Source organism: Suncus etruscus, chromosome 1 (genome assembly GCF_024139225.1).
Source record: "Suncus etruscus isolate mSunEtr1 chromosome 1, mSunEtr1.pri.cur, whole genome shotgun sequence".
Classification (NCBI taxonomy): domain Eukaryota; kingdom Metazoa; phylum Chordata; class Mammalia; order Eulipotyphla; family Soricidae; genus Suncus; species Suncus etruscus.
The window spans coordinates 176,498-191,072 of NC_064848.1; the positions used below are offsets into that span (position 1 = coordinate 176,498).

At 42.9% G+C, this 14,575-nt stretch overlaps 1 pseudogene; it reads right to left on the reverse strand.

The window, feature by feature from the left end:
* Nucleotides 1-5,211: 5,211 nt before the first annotated feature.
* Nucleotides 5,212-7,139, reverse strand: LOC126014113 (plasma membrane calcium-transporting ATPase 4-like; annotated as a pseudogene).
* Between the last annotated feature and the right edge of the window lie 7,436 nt (nucleotides 7,140-14,575).

Below are 14,575 nucleotides of genomic sequence, written 5' to 3' on the forward strand. Positions count from 1 at the left end.
GGCTACCTTTGCTGACCACAAGGCTCTGAAATTAGATGTGAACTACAAAGCCACACAGAAGAAAAACTTTAACAATTGGAAATTAAACACCCTGCTACTGAACAACCAGTGGGTCCGAGATGAAATAAAAAAGGAAATCAAAACTTTCCTGGAGACAAATGATAATGAAGACACAAACTGCCAGAATCTATGGGACATAGCAAAAGCGGTTCTGAGAGGAAAATTTATAGCTCTATAAGCACACATCAGGAAGGAAGAAGGGGCATACCTGAATAACTTAATGATGCAGCTCAAAAAATTAGAAAATAACCAACAAAAGGAACCAAAAATAGGGAGACAAAAGGAAATAACAAAGCTGAAAGCAGAAACCAATGAAGTTGAAAACCAAAAAACAATCCGAAAGATCAACGAAAGCAGAAGTTGGTTCTTTGAAAAAATAAACAAGATTGATAGACCATTGGCGAAATTCACAAAGAAAGAGAGAGAAACCTGATAACCCATATTAGAAATGAAAAGGGGAAGATCACGACAGATATTGCAGAGATCCAAAGGGTAATCAGAGACTACTTTGAGAAACTTTATGCTACTAAACATGAGAACCTAGAAGAAATGGAAAAATTCTTGGACACTTATAACCTTCCACATTTAAGTAAGGAGGATGTAGCATATCTAAACACCCCCATCACTACTGAGGAAATTGAAACTGTAATCAAACATCTGCCCAAAAAGAAAAGCCCAGGCCCATATGGATTTCCTAATGAATTTTTTCAAATCTTTCAAGAGGAGCTACTACCAATCCTAGCCAGGCTCTTCCATTAAATTGAAAAAAACAGGAACACTCCCAAACAGCTTTTATGAAGCCAACATCATCTTGATACAAAACCATACAGAGATGCTGCCAAAAAAGAAAATTACAGACCAATATCCCTGATGAATGCTGATACAAAGATCTTCAACAAAATCCTGGCAAATAGGATCCAATGCATCATTAAGAAGATCATACACTACGACCAAGTAGGTTTCATCCCAGGAATGCAAGGATGGTTTAACATCCGTAAATCTATCAACATCATACACAACATCAACAACAAGAAAAATAAAAATCACATGATCATATCAATAGATGCAGAGAAAGCATTTGATAAGGTCCAACACCCATTCTTGATCAAAACTCTCAGCAAGATGGGAATGGAAGGAACCTTTCTCAATCTAGTTGAAGCCATCTACCACAAGTTAATGGCAAATATTATCCTCAATGGAGAAAAACTAAAAGCCTTTCCTCTAAATTCTGGTACAAGACAAGGCTGTCCTCTCTTACCACTCCTCTTCAACATAGTACTGAAAGTTCTTGCTATAGTGATCAGGCAAGAAAAAAATATCAAGGGAATCCAGATAGGAAAGGAAGAAGTCAAGCTCTTATTGTTTGCAGATGACATGATACTCTACTTAGAAAACCCTAAAGACTCTACCAAAAAGCTTCTAGAAACAATAGACTCATATAGCAAGGTGGCAGGCTACAAAATTTACACACATAAATCAATATCCTTTTTATACACCAATAATGATATGGAAGAGATGGAAGTCAAGAAGGCAATCCCATTCACATTAATGCCACACAAACTCAAATATCTTGGAGTCAACTTGACCAAAGACGTGAAGGACCTATACAAAGAAAACTATAAAGCCCTGCTCCAAGAAATAAGAGAGGACACACGGAAATGGAAACACATACCCTGCTCATGGATTGGCAGGATTAACATTATTAAAATGGCAATACTCCCCAAAGCATTATACAGATTTAATGCGATCCCCTTAAAAATACCCATGACATTCTTCAAAGAAGTGGATCAAACACTTACGAAGTTCATCTGGAACAATAAACACCCTCAAATAGCTAAAGCACTCCTAGGGAAAAGGAAAATGGGAGGCATTACTTTCCCCAACTTTAAACTGTACTACAAAGCAATAGTTATCAAAACAGCATGGTATTAGAATGAAGACAGACCCTCAGATCAGTGGAATAGGCTTGAGTTCTCAGATATTGTTCCCCAGACATACAATTACCTAGTTTTTGACAAAGGAGCAAGAAATCCTAAGTGGAGCAGGAAAAACCTCTTCAACAGGTGGTACTGGCAGAACTGGTTAGCCACTTGCAAAAAAGCAAACATAGACCCCCAGTTAACATCATGTACGAAGGTAAAATCCAAATGGATTAAAGACCTCGATATCAGACCCGAAACCATTAGATATATAGAACAACACGTCTGTAAAAAAAACTCCATGACATTGAAACTAAAGGCATCTTCAAGGAGGAAACTGCACTTTCCAAACAAGTGGAATCAGAGATCAACAGATGGGAATACATTAAGCTGAGAAGCTTCTGCACCTCAAAAGAAATAGTGTCCAGGATACAAGAGACCCCCACTGAGTCAGAGAAACTATTCACCCAACACCCATCAGTTAAGGGGCTAACATCCAAAATATACAGGGCACTGACAGAACTTTACAAGGAAAAAACATCTAATCCCATCAAAAAAAATGGGGAGAATAAATGAACAGACACTTTGATAAAGAAATGCAAATGGCCAAAAGGCACATGAAAAAAATGCTCCTTGTCACTAATCATCAGGGAGATGCAAATCAAAACAACAATGAGATACCACCTCACACCACAGAGATTGGCATACATCACGAAGAATGAGAATAATCAGTGCTGGCGGGGATGTGGAGAGAAAGGAACTCTTATTCACTGTTGGTGGGAATGCTGTCTAGTCCAACCTCTATGGAAAGCAATATGGAGATTCCTCCAAAATCTGGAAATTGAGCTCCCATTCGACCCAGCTATTCCACTTTTAGGGATATACCCTAAGAATACAAGAATACAATACAAAAACCCCTTCCTTACACCTATATTTATTGCAGCACTATTCACAATAACCAGGCTCTGGAAACAACCAAGATGCCCTTCAACAGATGAATGGCTAAAGAAACTGTGGTACATATACACAATGGAATATTATGCAGCTGTCAGGAGAGATGAAGTCATGAAATTTTCCTATACATGGATGTATATGTAATCTATCATGCTGAGTGAAATAAGTCAGAGGAAGAGAGAGAGAGAGAGAGAGAGAGAGAGAGAGAGAGAGAGAGAGAGAGAGAGAGAGAGAGAGAGAGAGAGAGACGCAGAATAGTCTCACTCATCTATGGGTTTTAAGAAAAATAAAAGTCATTTTTGCAACAATCCTCAGAGACAATGAGAGGAGGGCTGGAACTTCCAGCTCACTTCATGAAGCTCACCACAAAGAGTGGTGAGTGCAATTATAGAAATAACTACACAGAGAACTACCATAATCATGTGAATGAATGAGGGAACTGGAAAGCCTGTCTGGAGTACAGGTGGGGGTGGGTGGGATGAAGGGAGATTTGGGACATTGGTGGTCGGAATGTTGCACTGGTGAAGGGGTGTTCTTTATATGACTGAAACCTAGTCACAATCATATATGTAATCAAGATGTTTAAATAAAAAAATAAAAAGAATATTTCCATTTGGAGTGTGAGGTGCTCAAGCAACAAGGGATAATGTCAGCATTCAAAACTGGACATGCATCTCTGTCTCAGAATTATAACTATTAGTGTTGTACATCCTCATAAAAAAGCTACCAGTGTGGGAGGGCAGGGATGGGGATATGGAGAAATGGGTCCCCATGCTGGATTCTTCCCCAGCATCCTCTGGTGTTGTGTAAGATATTGGGGTGCTAGAAGATAGATTCTTTTTCAGTACTTTTAATGTTATTTGTGCCTGAACCCGCCAGGACTTAGTTTGCAAGCAGTCTCATTTGTGTCTTGATTCCTTAGAAAAAGACTCCAAAACTGAAATATCAAGGAGGAGACTTGGGGTGGGATTCATATCCATCCCGTTTACCAAAAGAAATAGAAGTATGCTCGCAAGGGGTATGGGAAGAAGGAAGCTGGGAGGCACTGTCTGTATGAAGGAGAGTGGAGTGCAAAGTGGGCAGAGTCTGCAGGCAAAGTTTGGAAGAATCTTGAATGGTCTCCCTAGAGTCCCTATGCTCCCAGATCAGGCAGCCAAGTTCAAAATCCCCAGGGGCAAATGCTTGGCTCTGGGCACATGCTACTTAAAGTCGCAGGTCTGGGGAAAGATGATCCTGGCCCAGGTCTGTATGGCTTTATGTCTTCGTAGGGAGCCCATAACACTTGTCTCCAGGGGCTTCCTTTCCCATATTCACTCCCTAAGAAAGAATTGTTTGAAAATTCTTTGATAAACGATACAATTTGGTCTCCCAAAGCATGTGAAATGAAAGGTGTGCAGGGGAAAGCACTGAGCTCAGGACCCTCACTGAAAGCCTCTTAACCACTCTACTACCCTTGACCCTTTTTTTCCTATGAAGAGTAGAAGGATCATTAAACCCCAGTTCTGAGACCCTTCTTCTCTCCTACTGCTTAATTCACCTTGCTCTTGTTGCCTTTCAGGTAGTTGTAACTCACACTGTGTGTCAAGGTGCTGGCAGGGTTTGGGACCTGGAGACAACATATATACATATACATATATCCCGTCATTGTGTTGTGCAAAGACTGGAAGACTGCAGGGCATACCCAGAGACTGTGGCTGCTTGTTCTGGGCCTTCAGGGATGAAGGCAAAGAAAGCTGGTGAATTCACACACATTTTCAGATAGGGTCCCTGCAGAATCAGAATCAGGAATGAGGCAAACTCATAAGCCAGATAGTAGTGGTCTTCTCACTGGCCCTAAGGTTCCAATCTGGGTTTCTTTGTCCAGGCTGAGTGGGGATAGTGGTAAGGGTTAGGGAATAGAAATAAAGGGGCAAGATAAGTGGAGATGAGCAGATTGCCTTGGTGGTGGCTCCAGGATCCCAAGGGCTTACTCAGAGCAGAGGAGGAGGCTGCCTGGGAGGGCAAGCACTGGACTCGAATCATATATGATATGATGGTGGGAGCCTGTGAGTCAGAGATAAATCCATAGAGCCACCAGGATAAAGACTGAGGATGGGCAGAGATGGGTGTGTGTGTGGTTCTGTTGTCATCCTGGACAAAAAGATACAATGCCAGGGCTGTCTGAACAATGGTTTCCACCTGGGGATGTGGTTGATGTGGGCACATGGCCACATGGAGGCAGGGAGGGAAACACTGAATGTGATCAGTTCCAGTCAGTCAGTCAGTTGAGAATTCCAGGTCACGATGGTGAGATGCTGTCATAGATGTGTTTTCCCCACATCACAGCCTTCATGATGCTGGTGAAGTTGTCATTGATTGATGTCTGATGCCTCCTTTGCTACATCTGTGCCGTGATGCCCATGGCAAAGCTGACATCTGTTTTCTTCAGTGCTGGACCATCATTTGTGCCATATCCCATGACAACCACCACCTGCTGCTGCTCCCCTGTGGTACTGTCAATAATGCCTTTCACCAGTGTGTGCTTGTACGTGGGGGAGGATCGTTCCAGTACCCAAAGCTGAGGCCAGACTTTTCAGCTTTGTCCAGCTTTTCATGTTCCACCTTGCCCTGCTCGTTGAGGATGAGCTGATTGAATTCTTTGCCTTCCAAGCACAGGAACTCCTTGCCAGGGCCCATGATGGCCCAGGCTGTGTTGATGTTGGTAGTGATGGCCCAGGCCACGTTGATGTTGTTCCTGTCACCATTCGAACAGTAATGCCATTCCTTTGCATTTGGCAATGGCATCTGGTACTTCGGGGCACACAGGATCCTCTATGCTGACCACAACAATGCAGGTGAGCTCCATGAGGATCTTGGGCTCATTGTTTCATATGGGCTCAGCGCTGAAGTCACAGTAGGCTATGCAGATGATCCCTAGCCCCTCGCATGCCATGGGCTCGACGACACTCTGAACCATCTTGTCAATTTCCTTGCTCTTGAAGGGCCTGACATCCCCTTTCTGATTCAGGATCTGGTTACACTTGTGGAGGATGATGTCTGAGGTGCCCTTGCTCTACATGCAAAGCACCGTCTGGCTTCTGATGACAGTGCCCATGGACTTGTGTGCCGAGTTGAATGTGTAGACTTTGTAGAACTTCTGCTCAGGCACCTTGCTATGCACAGCATTGTAGTTGTAGTCCTGCTTCAAGACTGTGACGAGGCCCAATAAGGTGCACTCGGTCTTGTTGCCCACCTGCAGTGGCAGGCCCCCTCTTCTGGAGGCAGGATCTTGCAGGTATGGGCACTTTTGATAGCGATGCCATTGATTAGCAGCTCCAGGGTTTTGGGCTTTCCTGATCTGAATGGCAAGGTGAGTCAGCTTGCTCTGTAGCACAGACTTCTTCTTGGGCATCTTGGCCTCCTCCTTCTCCCTTTCCTCTAGGTCAGCACTCTCCTGGCTGTTGAGGGGCTGGATCTCCAGGGTCATTCCATCATGACTTGAGTCTTTGCTTTGTTGCGATTTTTGATGACTCCTTGTTTTTACCTTTCTTCTTTTCTCCACTTCTCTCTCATTGGCCCCTAAGAGGTAAAGATAATTCCAGTTTGGGAGTTGATACCTGTGGGGTCCTGTTTACTTCCTTTATTGGTTATTTGTGTATCCTCAAAGAGCTCCCAGAATGAGATATTGACTCCCATCCCCTTATCCCCTTTAGGGGGGAGATCTTGGTAATATTTATCCGCAGCAAATAATCCACACAGACAGGAGGGTAAAGGAGTAAAAAGGTTGGGAGCAGAGAGTCCTTTGTCAGCCTGTTGCTAGCTCCAAAAAACACCTGGAACCAGCCAGCAAACTCTGCCAAAAGACCCCCCCCCACCCCCGCCCAACACCTTGCTCCCAAACTATTTATTTGGCTCTCAACAGCGCCCCCACTTGGAAAGTCAAGGTGGAACAACAGGCAAAGAATATACAATACCCATAGCTGTCATGACCATCCAGCCAGACCCTTCCATGACATTCATTACTAAAAGCAACATGGAGCCATTCTCCAGAGATTTCTTGACGTGTTCTGACTCCCCAGTGATAGACCTCTCGTCAATCTTGAGATTATTCCCTTATATCAGGACACTGGCAGCTGGCAGCAGGTCATGTTATTTAATCTGGGCAATATCTCCCACCACAGTCTCAACCACAGGGAGTTGGATGATGTGGCCATTTCTGATAACAGAGAATTTTCAATACAGTTCTGCAAGCCAGCAAAACTATATTAGTAGCTGCTGTTAAACAAAATAGGCAAGAGCGAGAAGCAATATTTATATATGTTCTGTTTTGTTTTTGTTTTGGGGTCACACCTGGCAATGCTCAGGGGTTACTCCTGGCTCTATGCTCAGAAATCACCCCTGGCAGGCTCAGGGGAATCCATATGGGATGTCAGTATTCAAACCACTATTGGTCCTGGGCAGGCCACTTGCAAGGCAAGTGCCCTACCGCTGTGCTATCTCTCCAGCCCCTACAAGCAGTATTTCTAGTTTGAGAGTCTATCAGGTGCAGTTACAATGCATTTGGTCTCAGCTGTGGGCTCTGATGTCATCTGTTTCCAGGTGGTTTTCAGTAGTCAGCTATCAGTGGGAGTTTTCAGGATGGTCTGCATTCTGTTCTGGGGGTTGAGTGAACTGAATCTGCAGGCAGTCCTTTCTTTTTCTGTCTAGGAAGGGGACTTCGTCTAGGTGATCAGGCGGTTCCTGCATTTTATTTTTCCTGCAAACCTGAAAACTTAGGTAGCTGTTAGTATTGTTGCTTACTCTTAACTGGTTTCAAGAGAAAATTTCTCTAGACCTGTATTAATTTTAATACCTTAAGCATTTCAGAGGAAGCTATAAGCTTCCCTTCTAGTTTTATATACTAGAGATTCCTATTATCTTAGAAATATTACAAAGGGAGTGTGGGCAAAGGTCCATCCTCTGTCTTCTTCAGGGTGGAAAAGGGCTGTAGTTTCTATAAGAAAGGATAAATTGTATGCTATCTTGATGCCAAACGATGCAATCCACTGGTTTGGTTCTGCAGTTATAATTTCTGAAAAAAATCAGATCAATTAAACAGTGAAATATTACTTGAACAAAAAAAAAAAGAATTCCAGGTCACCACCATTGCTTCTAGGTGTCAGTCTAGGGACAGGAAATGAATAAGACATGGTTCTTACTCTTTATAGGTTCTTGGATTTTCAGGGGAGAACACCTGGGAACAGGGGGTTGGGAGAACCAGAGACCCAGTGAGTGCCTGTAGGTGCTCTATCAAATGCATAGAGCTTTGAAAGGATCAGGTAGTGCTCACTTGTGAGACCACTTGTAGTTTCTCTTCTGCAGAGCAGATGTAAATGCCTATGGACTGTGCTACTAAGGCACTGAACTTGTTGCTGTTCCACCTTGAATCTATCCCAGGATGTACAGAGACTTTCCTGTGGTAGCTGATAGCCGCAGAAAGCAGGATTATTAGGAGCAGAAGGATGAGTGAGGAGGGGAGAGATTCATGTTTCATTTAGTTTCAGCCCTGAACCACTGAAAAAAATCAGGAGTCTCACTTAGTAAAGGGCTTGGAGAGGGAGATAGAAGGGGTGGTTCTTAACAGAAGGACTGAAGTGTCAGGGTAGGGATACGCCAGGGAGAGTTAGGGGTTAGAGTTGGAGTCCAGGAGGCATGCTTGTGAGCAGGCACCCCACTTCCCAATGTCTGAGCTGTAGTAGCCTGTGAGCCCGAACAGGTTCAAGGAAGAGGTACTGGGAGAACCTTGTTAAAGTGGTCCGAGTATCTAGGGTTCTGCAAATACCACATCAGCACCCAGGCTCTGTGGCTTCACCAGGGTCTTTTAGTGTAATCCTCTGATTGCTATCAGATTATTTCTCTCTGCAAAGGTGCTTCAATGGTATTTTCTTTAAGACCGGTTTTTCATGTTTTTCTGGGGGCAGTTCTCAGGACCTGGGAAGGATAGAACAGACAATGCAAGCAAATAAAACTGATTTGTTTTCTAGTTCATGCCCATTTTTGTCTAGAGCAGGCATCAGGTTGGGGAGGGGGTATGACTTATGAGCAGGAGAAACAAGTAGTGAGAAGGCCCCTCTCCCTTTAAAAAATATCAGCCCTTTTGTATATACTTTTCTTAGTATTGTTCTGTACAGGCAGGTTTTCCCAAGAGACATGTGACTTCGAGAAATACATTTCCCTTATTCTCTAAGAACCTTCTTCTGCGCTGGCTTATTTACTTGCAAAATCAAATTACTTACCCGCCGACCTCTAGACTGGGAATAGTTGACTCGATGCCCCTTAAAAACTGCCAGTCGTAAGGACCTCTATGGTGTTAGGATCCACTTGATGCTTTTTTTTTTCTTTTTGTTTTTTCGAGCCACATCCATTTGATGCTCAGGGGTTACTCCTGGCTAAGCACTCAGAAATCGCCCCTGGCTTGGGGGAACCATATGGGACTCCGGGGGATTGAACCTCGGTCCTTCCTAGGCTAGCGCTTGCAAGGCAGACACCTTACCTCTAGCGCCACCTCTCCAACCCCCCACTTGATGTTTATCACACAGTGAACTATTATCATTGCCACCATTATTATTACTCCCTCTGGGATGGGTTGAAGTTTGTTTTTATTTTGGGGGGCTACACCCGGTGACGCTCAGGGGATTACTCCTGGCTATGCACTCAGAAATTGGTCCTGGCTTGGGGGACCATATGGGATGCTGGGGAATTGAACCTGGTCCATCCTAGGTAGAGAGCGCAAGGCAAATGCCCTACTGCTTGTGCACCTCTCTGGCCCCAGGTTTATCTATTTTTTTTTTTAAATGAAGTCCATTGGTTTACATCATTGTATGTTTCAGGAGTGCTTTTGATTTTTTTAACCCCTTTCACACTGCACTCACCCCAAAAGTACTAGGAATCCCCTCTCCTATCATTTTGAAGCCCTTCCCCACTTTGTGCTCCCTATTCCCTCTCTCCCAACCTCAGTTCTAAATCCAAAAGTAAATTTTGGATTGGTTTCCTCTGCTCCATGAGCCCCAGAGTCCTGGCTCCATCCTGCCCTCTACTGATGCGTTGTTGTATTCAACCAAGGAAGTGTGAGTTAGGATAAATGAGGTGTGGTCTTGTTTTGGTGTGTTTGTTTTTGTTTTTGCTGCTGCTGTTGGAATCCTCCTTAGCGCTAACTTGAAGCAAGCAGTCTACCACTCCTCTCAAAGGCCCATTAATAAAAAAAATTTTGCTTCAAGAAAGGTTTCACTGTGTTAAACAGAATCAGAATGCCCAATGGGCACAAGACACTTGGAGTTCAGTTCCTTTCAGGGACTTCTCATCAATGGTCCCCTGGTTTGCCTGCTCCATGTTTACACACTGACAAGTCTACAGAATGACAGAGTTGTGAAACACTTAATGGGGAAGAGGCGATGGTGCCTTGAAAGAAATCACCAGAAAAACAATTTAACTTTAATCATCCTCAAAATGCCAGTGCCCCCCAATATAGTGTGCATGTGGAGAAAGTGAAACTCCAGACATGAGTGGGGGTTCATATCCCACTTGGTTTCCAAACATGATAACTGAGTGAAATTAGAAGTTCTTTATGCAAACTTGTGGGCAAAACCTGGGCTTTTCAGATTGGGATCAGCTTTCAGGGGTAAAAAACCTAAGTGCCTAAAGACGTATGTGTTGACATAAGCTCCTTGGCCTTCATTTGAGCCCACTCATTTAGAGGTCTGTGTGTCCCAGATTTGAGGCATGCTATGCAAAGGAGGGGGGTGAAAAGAAGGATGTGACCTACAGAAGAAAAGGGGGACTGCAGAGTGAAGATTAGAGGAGCCGGGGCCAAGAGAAGGAAGGAGGTAGAAGAAAGTTGGGTCTGGAAAAGACAGGACAATAGAGGTTGGTTCAATTTATGAGAAATTGACTCTGTGCAATTCTGTTGAGACTGTGTTGGAGTCATGTATTTTGATTGGCTATGCTCCCCAATTACCTCCTGAGGATTAAAGGATCTTCATGTTAGTTGATGACAGAATGAATGTGCTCCATGTGCATACTGATGAATAGTCTCCATGTCCTAGAGGCCCATGAAAAGTTCAAAAGTGAGGGGAATACTTGGCTTCTACTTGTTTCAATGCCCACCACCTTGCCCTCCACCCTCCATGAACAGCATGTTCATGCCTCCCATCTTTATCCCCTAGGCTTCTCTTACCTGGTAAGATACTGAACAGATGGGCATGATTGATAAATACCTGAAGATAGTCACAGGCACTAGCTTGGGGTAAATTAGCAGCTGTGTGGAGGAGGGTAAAGCAGAGCCAGACAATCTAGGAGAGAAGAACATCATGGTTCTTTCTCCAAGAAAAGCAGGGAAATTGAACTGTGTGGTGGTGCTTATTAGGCTGATACCTTGTTGTTAGGTTAATTATCATGCAATTTACTGTCCACAGCCATTGCCTTTGAATGTCTGGAAACAATTCAGTGGGGATGGAGATGGGTGCTGGCCACATTTGCTCATCCCAGTGCTCTGCACTGTGGCAGCTGGATTATTAACTGTGTCTACAAGTCAGAGCAAGAAGTGTAATTCCAGAGGCCCCCTTAGAATGGGATCAAAGTCCCTTCCCCAGAGGCAAGAGATGACCAAATGTCAGGGAAGGACCTCATGTCCAGAGGCAGATGCTATGGACCCCTCACCCCAAAGCCCATGACTACAGGGCAAGGGAAAGTCCAATGGGAGGCAGAAGAGCCTAGACATGGTTCTGACAGGAAAGGATGGAGATGGCTTTGCTTTCAGAAGCTGGTGAGCAGAGTAGCTTCATGCCTATCCTGATTGCATTCAAATTGGTTCTACAGTCCACAGAGAATGACACAAATACACAAGGTTTGTGCTCCCTTAGTAGCCATGAGTAAACTTACAGGCTGGCCTTTCAACAGAATATTGCTCCCCAACCCTGGTTCCCAGCACATAAGTGATTATTTGTTGACATATATGTTAAGCACAGTTAGTAAACACATCAAAATTTAACAGTAAGAGTTAAAGGCTAGTATGCCTCATATAGCCAGCGAGCCAGCACCCTTAAACTAACCATTCTAATAATTTCCTGTCCTATTCTGACCTGCTTACATGTTTGCTGTCTTCTTTACCTGAAAAACCCCTAGAGTGTCTTATTTTACACTTACTGGGCACACATTTGCTGTTCTTTAGTCTAAATGCATCTTACCCAGGGGACTTTCCTGGTCATTGGATTTCTTTCTTTTTTAATTAAAGAAAATGTATCACATAGTTGACATAACTGATCATAATACCTGGTCACTGAATTTCTATTAGACATTTTCCCACATGCCTATAAAATCGTTGTTTCCAATTTCTCCTCCCCTTGACTTTTAATAAAAATCCATATGGTTGCATTCTTAGGACAAAATTCATATATAACATCATTGAAATGGAAGAAATGAGGTGGCTTTTGCCTCAGGAACATACAGCTAAGTTGAACAAACTTCATTATATTTAATACAAACTGCCAAATTCAAGCAAGTTATTCTTTTGACTATACAAACAGGTCACTAAAGAAAAGCCTTTGGAGTAATACAAGAGGAATAATATTTATGTAAAGAGAAGAATGTTTTTTATATTTAGTTTTATATATTTAGTTAATCTTGAACAGAATTATGTTTCTTGGTTTTATAAATGTACTAGAAAATACTCTGGGTGGAGGCTAGAATTTAAGCTTAAGAAAAATTGAATATATCTATATTTTATATATTAATAAAGTATTGTAATAAGTTTTTACTACTCTTCAACCCACAGTCCCTAAACCAGAAATATAATCTTTTTATTTGTTTTGTCAACTATAACTGTCTGTGGTTTTTCAAGTTGGTAAAATTTGACCCATAAATTCTAATTTTGATTATTGCTTAAATGATTCATATAGTTTTGAATGATTATTTAATTTCTCTGTGTATGTATACCTCATAGCATGCAATGTAAACTAAGACATATTCACTCACTTTTAGAAATGGATAATTACAGTGGAGTTCTTGACTTTGCCCCTTTCTTTTCTTCAGTTAGCATTAGGTACTTACCATGTACTCAGAAATGTCTTTCTGGGCCCAAAGAGATAGCTCAGCGGTGTTTGCCTTGCAAGCAGCCGATCCAGGACCAAAGGTGGTTGGTTCGAATCCCGGTATCCCATATGGTCCCCCGTGCCTGCCAGGAGCTATTTCTGAGCAGACAGCCAGGAGTAACCCCTGAGCACTGCCAGGTGTGACCCAAAAACCAAAACAAATAAACAAACAAACAAAAAAACCAGAAATGTCTTTCTCTTGCTTCTTTTCCCCCTCTACTTCCTCTCTGCTAGATTCCTTCCTTTTCTGATGCCAATTCTCTGTCAAACCAAAGAAATCATCAAAGAGAAATTTGGAGGTGGGGAGTGGATAATACAGGAAGGGTTTATTAAGGGAAAAATACAGAATGGGTGGGTCAACTGGAATTTCTTCTGTGACACTCACATGCCTCTGTCCATGTCAGTTATTGGGGCTGAGAAAAGTCACTCATTTCTCCATGCAATGAATGTGAGATTCACTGCAAGTAAAGAAATCTTTAATGCCATTTTAGTATGCAAGTAATTAAACCGTTGAGTTTTTACAAAGCTCCCTCCTGTTTGTGCAGACTGCCTGTTTGTGTGTTTTACTGCCAGCCAATTTTAAGAAGAAAAAAATTAATAGTCCCAAAGGATTATTGTGAGGCTTTTAGGAAACTACTTTGTAAAATGAGTGGTGGTGGGACCATGCCAATCTGCCAGTGAACAGAGGACTTCTCCCTCTAGACTCAAGCTAGACTCATCCCACCCCAATACAGTGAGCGCATCTATCTCCAGGTACTCCCAGTTCAACCAAGCTAGGGAGGAGGATGACTAATAAATAAAGGCTTCATCACTGAAGCCTATTGAAGCGTGGTGGTGCAAGGTGGGGAAGAGAGGTGAGGTTTTCTCTTGTTTTTGCCCCTCTGTTTCATTTTAAACTCTACATCTTTGAACTCTTAATTTGTTTTGTCTGTTCCTTACTCAAGATATAGGACAAGAGATTCACTGAAAGTGGAGAGAGGGGAAGAAGCTGGGAGCCAGGGTGACCCTGGGGTAAAGGAGGTGTATTGGGTAGTAGGTATAGAGGAGTTTTGTCCTCACCATCTTTCAATCTATTAAGCTAAGAATTCCTCTTGAAGAGCCTTCCACACACTAAAATAAATTATTAAATTGCAAATGTCCCATCCTGGGTGATGGGAGGAGGGGTGCAGGGTCAGGGATGTCTTCAATTGCAGAATCTCCACAACAAGGAAACGAAAGACCAACTGATACTAAAGGCAAATCTTCCCTAATTACCTGAAATATTCTCCTCCCCTCTTCTCTCCCTGGCTTGACATTCCTTGCATGTGAGTAACTAGGAGTTAAAGAGCATAGGATCAGACACCCCCAGGCTCCCAAGAACAAACACACACACACACACACACACACACACACACACACACACCTGCACCTAAAGTAGTGATAACCGCTCACACATGAAAACATCTGGATGTCAACTGAGATCACTGCAAAGTTCCCACTTAAATTTCCCCAAGTGCGGCATTTTCCTTTAGAAAAGACTTAAGTTTCATCACCATCCTC